Source organism: Hordeum vulgare, chromosome 7H (genome assembly GCF_904849725.1).
Source record: "Hordeum vulgare subsp. vulgare chromosome 7H, MorexV3_pseudomolecules_assembly, whole genome shotgun sequence".
In the NCBI taxonomy this organism is placed as follows: Eukaryota; Viridiplantae; Streptophyta; class Magnoliopsida; order Poales; family Poaceae; genus Hordeum; species Hordeum vulgare.
Window position 1 is genome coordinate 96,746,536 of NC_058524.1, and position 6,785 is coordinate 96,753,320.

At 45.9% G+C, this 6,785-nt stretch overlaps 2 pseudogenes; both read right to left on the minus strand.

Moving 5' to 3' along the window:
• Positions 1-1,557: 1,557 nt before the first annotated feature.
• LOC123408385 lies at positions 1,558-3,421 on the minus strand (annotated as a pseudogene).
• An 81-nt stretch (positions 3,422-3,502) lies between these two features.
• Positions 3,503-4,462, minus strand: LOC123408386 (annotated as a pseudogene).
• Positions 4,463-6,785: the final 2,323 nt, after the last annotated feature.

The following is a 6,785-nucleotide window of genomic DNA, read 5'->3' on the forward strand; positions in this document are numbered from 1 at the left end:
AATGTAAAGAACCGAGAGTAATAAATGTTCAACACACCTAGAAAGAGTGGTTGCCAAGAAAGCCTAGTAAAACTATTAATTAGTCATTCCATGTTGTAGCACATAAGAAATTTAATTCCGTCCAACATGTAGCACAAAGACTAAGTACTCTTATAGAAACATATACGTCAAATAAATATAGTGGTAAGGCTCAACGAAAATAATGACATGCCCGCAAGAGAGCTTCAGCCTCAAGAAACGATACTGACCTTAATCAACATCGTAGAAACAATATTATTATTATGTTTTCTGCAACATGGTACACTATGTAAAAGAGAGCCAATTAAGTGAAAGATAATCAATTATCAAAAAGTAGTGCTATCTCAACATGATAGTCACCCTACATGCATCTAATTTTGTTTTAGAAAACCGAAACCTGACCATTTGACCATCTCTCCCAAACCTCCAAGTTATGGTCCTGGTGCAAAGGTGCTAGCTAGATAGTGTCTTTTTATCAAAAGATGGAATCAAATGCCTTAAACACTTAAACTATAATAACTGAATGTCGCCTCGCTCGGCTCTTGACTTGCTAAAATTATGTTATGCACAAAATGGTGAGCCTAAAAACCAACCTTCAAATTCATCCAACTTCATAAGCAAAGCTTAATTCCTCCTACCTTAAACACAACAACAAATCATTTTTTTGAACTAAAAAGGATGAACAGATTGAAAAATTTACCACAATACTAATGCATTAAGATAAATACCAACCACATATATCGATTGCCGGAGTAGCCATCGATGACATTGAGCTTGGAGATCAAGTGGTTCTCACTGCTGGTCAGAAGCATGGTCAGTCAATGAATGCAAACTAAGGTACTTATTTAATCTAAGATCTAATACCACAAATGTTCCACCTAGGCGGTGCATTTGTTTCTCCTGATCTGTGTGTTGCATAAAATTGCTTTCATGACAGCTGGAGGACACATCGCATGATACAACGATGACTCATGGTAATATGCAGGAGATTGTGGCGCCGAGACCACCGGAGGAGTGGGGCGGTAGCATCAATCACATTCCTGCTTGGAGTGTGTTGGTGCCAAATATTAGAGAGATGACTCATAAAAAAATAAAAGTGCCGAATTATTTTCAGAATACACGGAATTACCATACATTAAAATTCAAATGACCTTACAACATGAACCTCAAAGAGGCTTGGCGTTCATGACAGCCTTGAGAATTTTCTTTTCCGTTTTATGTTCAGCAACTCAGATTAGAATTCAACTTGCAGAAGAGCTATGTGTGCTCCACCTTACTTTGTTCTTTCAGCTTCTCCTTGTCCGTCCATCTCTCTAGCTTCTCCACTCTTTCATTCATCCGCACATCATCACATATGATTTATAGGCATATTTTCATACTGTGTAGATCTCCTCTAGCTTTACATGCATACACGCCTAATGCAAATCTTAAAAAAATGCAAGGAAACGATCGAGGGAGAGGTTAAATTATGGGGGCCTGGCGGAATCGAGCTCGAAGGCTCTGCAACCTTGGTCTATGCAAACATGATCATCAGAAGTATTAAAAGCCAAATCTCACTGTTTCCTTGTCGACTTCACCATAGTCCATTTCAAGCCTTGTGTATTTCTTTGCATAACACTCGAAATTTTTGCGGTTGGACCAACTGTTCTTAGTTTTGTCCTCAAACTTTCCTTCGAACTCATATATTGCTTCGTCTCCCGTTGAACAGGGATGTAGCTTTTGTTAACCTCGTGCCCCTACTCTCCCCCATCTATTGAGAACCATGAAGCTTCCACCAGCATCAGATTCTAGAGTTAACAAACACTAATTAATTTTCTATTGTATGTTACCCATCATTCATAGATTCCTCGTGCTGGTGCTAGTAAGCAACAGTGACTTGTAGTTGCACGACGAACCTAAAGCTTGAGTGATATAAAACTTATTATTGTTGTCTCCAACATTAGTCTGGTTCAAGGTGGCATCATAAATCTCATCACCCTACAATAAAATATGTATAACGAAGGTGTGAAAAAAATAGTAGAAAAAACAGATAATTGTTCAAGGTAGCTACTGTACATACTGAATACTAATATGAATGCTTTGTAGCTACTGTGCATAATGAATACTAAGACGATACATGAAGGATGCCATTCAATTTTTTTGTCGGTCTATTCTCTTAACACATGGTATATTAGGCCTGCTAAGCTGGTATATTTGGGTGACGCCATAGTCTATCACATCTATGAATATTTATAGCCAAAGTGACAACCAGAACATATGTAATGCATTAGATACCATATGAATGAGAATATTAAATTTGGTTAGAGGAATTGTTTAAGTTTGACATTCATGGAGAGATCATCTTTTGCTCTGAACTCACCCATCATGCATACTGCACAGGAAGTAGGTGTTCAGTGAACCATGGTTTCAATTGAAGTGCACACATCCATGATAGGTCAATTTTATATCATCAGGGATGTGCTCATCCAGCACTGCAACACCTTTCTTCGTAACTTTGACAATCTTCTCCTTTTTCACCTCCTCTTCAACCTCCCCAACACCACCTGCACCAACAAAATACACAAACGACCATGCCAAAAAACTGTTGCACGAGTAAAGTTCAAGCCTCACCCTCCGATGACCAATACAAGAAATTAATAGATCAACAAACCTTCTGCAAGTTTCTTTTTGTCCTGGAAACCACCATCAGCAACTGCTGCAGAATTAGCAGGGGTTAATAGCAACCCCTCAATAACATCCTTCTTGATCCCATTCGACGCGAGTCCTCGTGCCTTGGCCAAATCTTGCAGCTCCCAGTAGCTCATGCACTGTAACTGTGCCGCATCCAGCATCACATATGTGACTATATTTTCCTTTTTCAACTCCTCAACCTTCCCATCATCATCTGCACCAATACACAGTGAATAGTTAATACTCATGTAAAGTTCAGATCCTACCACTCAATAATCAATATAAGGAAATTAATAGACAAATAAACCTTCTGCTACTTCCTTCTTGTCCTGAATACCACAATCCACAACAGAAGTAGCAGGGCTGGAGAGCAACCTATGTAGAACATCCTTCTTGCCCCCATTAGCATTGAGCCCACGTGCCCTGGCCAGAGCCTGCATCTCACGATAGCCCATGCTCTCTAGCTTTCCGCATTCGACATGTCATTTTCCTCCTCGATTTCACCATCACCACGTCGTTTCCTCTTCCTTTTTCTCTTTCCTTCCGCTTTGCCATCAATGACCACACCGCCTATGCCATCTACATTACACATCTCAGTTGCAGAAGCCGCATCCTTCTCTTCCTTACGGATTGCAGCGTCCAGCCTTAGCACATGGTGGAAAGGGCATTGCAGGAAGTAAGTCACAAGGACAATCCCCAAATGTGCCAATATTGAAAGCGTAAAGATACACATCACAGTCGCACCTAGATGACGTAAACAGACAGAGGACAAAAATGCAAGTATAGACAGGAGATAAATTCAGAAGGGGAAAATTCAGATAGCATTGCTGATCATGTCCGTGACCGTGCTACTGCTACTGTGTGGGGCAAAATTCAGAGAAAAGGAGTGCAAACACCCCGTGGCCCCTTCTCAAACGAGAAGCGCACGGTTGCTGGAGCACTCGGAGCACAACTGCAGCAGAGCCACCACGGCAAACTCCTTCTCCCTCGCCGGGCCGTCCTCGATGGTCTCAACCAGTGCGGGTATCCCACCGGCTTCCACCACAGCATCACGGCCATCGGCTATGCTCGCGAGGCTGGCAAGAACCACCATTGCCTTCTCCGACGTCCCGGTGTCGCGCTCGCCGATGAGGTGCACGAGCGGCACGACGGCTCCCGCGCTGACATCACGTTCTTTGTTCCGGCGCGCCGAGCAGAGACGGTAGAGCGTGGTGAGCGCGTCCTTCTTTCCCCGTGTGGAGACCACAGAGAGCAGCGCGACGAGCGGCATGATGGCGCCACAGGCGCCGATGGTGGCGCGGTTCTCCTCGATGCCCAACAAGCTGAGCAGCGCGCAGGCAGCATTCTGCTTGGCGGAGGCCGTCCCGGTCCGCAGCGCGTAGACGAGCGGCTTGATGGCGCCCGCCGCCGTGATGGCCGAACGGTTGGGCTCCTCCAGCGAGAGGTTGAGCAGCGCCATCATCGCGTTCTCCTGCGCCACCGGGTCGATGCTCCGCAGTAGCGGCACCAGCACGGGGATCGCGCCGGAGACGTCGACAAGCTCGCGGAAGTCCGAGCGGTGCTTGGCCAGCAGCCTTATCCTGGCCGCCGCCGCGCGCCGCGTGTCGGGCGCGGCATCGGGCCCCAACGCCTGCACGCACGCCAGCACAAACGGCCATGGGGAGTCCGGGTGCAGCAGCGCGGAGCGGATGGTGCGCATGGAGCGGCCCGGGCGGCGGGGCGCGCACGACCTCTGCTTGGGCGAGAGGATCTGGGAGCCGGCGAGCGAGACCATGGCTGGCTGGCGTCGGCGGGCGGAGTGATGATGGAGGGAGGGTGGTGTGCTGGTGGTTGCAGAGGATGGTGCGGATGGTGCGCATGGAGCAGCGCGGTGCTCCTCGGGGGATGCCAGGAGGAGGGAGGAGGCCGGGGAGGAGGGAGAGTTGAGCGCCGCAGAGGGGATGGGGGGCAGCGAGCGAAGGCTGACTGGGTCATTGCCATTGGATTCCCGAGAGCTGACGGCTGCCTGCGCTCAGCACGGGACACCCCGCTCGCCTTTCCCGAGGACGGCGAGCACGACGAGGCCACTGAGGCCGCCGCCGTGGAGGACGCCGCCACCAAAGCCTGCACGCAGGACAAGGTGAGCCGTCGGGCCGCGAGATCTGCGCCCGCGCCCGCGCATCCCTCCGCCAATCCCTTCCGCCTCGATTCCGATTTCTTGCTCCTCGATGGAAATTCGTGGGCAGAAGACAGTGGAGATCGTGGGTGCATCACGAAATGGAGGGGATCAAGATCGAGGTAATTGGGAAAGCTATCGAAGGAGGTTGAACCACATCGTGCTCGCGCGCGCGGGATGGATTGGTTTTTTTTACCGCACGATCGAGGGGTGCGAGGAGAGTCAAACCGGTTTAATTGTCGTTGGTTTTTGGAGGGTATTGAAAAAATCAGTGAGGCGACGGGAGTGGGAGGAGGGATCGAGAGGTGGGATTCGCTGGGAGGTCGAACCATCGTGGAGGTTGAACCATCACGACGGCACATCCTGCTTTAATAGTAGAGAAAAATAGACAAAAATAATAAGAAACAAGAAGTAAGAAATAGTTGGTTAAAATTGTTGAGGAATCAACTAAAAAAGAGAAAACAATGACAGAATCTCCCAGAAGCTTCTCAAAACAAGGATCATCGAGTGAGAAACTTTCCCATACCGGAATTATACAGACAACGGTAACCCAACAACTTGTTTGTTTAACTAGCTCTCTAAGAATGAATGTGATGTCCTAGAGCTTACGCTCATGTAAGTGAGCCACACTCTATTAGCACACTAGCTAGGCTTGGATGAGACATCTAGTTGAGGCCTCCTAGTTCGTGCCTTGAGCATGTGGAGAACATGCGCCCATGCATCCACATTTCTAGGTTGGCCCAACATTAAGGCGATGTAGTCGCTCGTCCAAGGCACCTTGGTTCCCTAGGTCACTATTGACCAGTTGGCTGCTCACTTTTCAAAACAAAACAATACAAAGACATTTTAAAAGCTAAAAAATTAACAAGTTCAAAAAAAATTCATGGATTTTGAAAAATTAAATTTGAAGGATTCGGAGAAAGTTTGTGGATCCTGATTTTCCTTTCAATAAACAAGATGCAAACAATGGAAAAAAGTTCACGGGATAGAAAAAGGTTCATTAAAAACTTGAACAAAGTTTAACTAGAAAGTTAGCAAAAACTGAAAACAGTATGCTAGTTTGACTAAAACTTGGTGAAGTTGAAAAACATTCACAAATTTGAACAAAGTGTTGAATTCTAAAAATATTCAAGAGTTTAAAAATATCCTTCAATTTTGACCAAAAACTTCATCAAGCTGAAAAAGATTTAAAAATTTCAGACAGGTCATGCATTTTAAAAGAGAAAAAAAAGAAATAGAAGGATAAATAAATAAAACACAGAAAAAACTATCGAGAAAATGAGAAAATAAAGAAATCGGTTAAAAGCTTCCCAAAACCGGTCTGGAAGCTCCTCTAAGGGTCCGTCTGATTTCCTCCAGCTTCACAAAACATCACAAATCCAGCTTCTCTTCGTGTCTTCTAGCTTCAGCTAGCGATCCAAAATTTGTATGCTTCAATCGGCAGCTTCTCGCATCATTGCAGGCCAGCTGGGAAGGATGTGGCAGTCGAATTTGGCAACTCCTTGTAAATACGACCGATATTTCGAGAAGGAGGCAGCGAACCGTTATGTATGACAGTGGCAACTCCTTGCAAATAAGGTCGAACATCTGATTTTCTAATCGGTGGAGCTGGGTCAACCGAGCTCCAGGTTTTTGCAGTGTGCTTTGGCTCAACTTCGAGAAGTTAGCTTCTTGATGCAAAAGTGTTCTATTCAAAATCTTTTTTGAATTTGGTCGAGTTATAAGCTGAAGGAGATCAGAACATGCCCTAAGTCTCCCAAAACAAGCGCTCATAGTTAGGCTCGACTGCCAATTAATGGGTCGGCCCATGCCAAGAATAATCAAAGTGGGGTCTAAGTCGCAAATGAAAAGCCATATAACCGGCTCTACGAGCGCCAAATAGGAGTTGGGCTTCTCACTTCCCTTAGTCGATCTCTTTGCTTGATCGATGGTTCTTCCACTA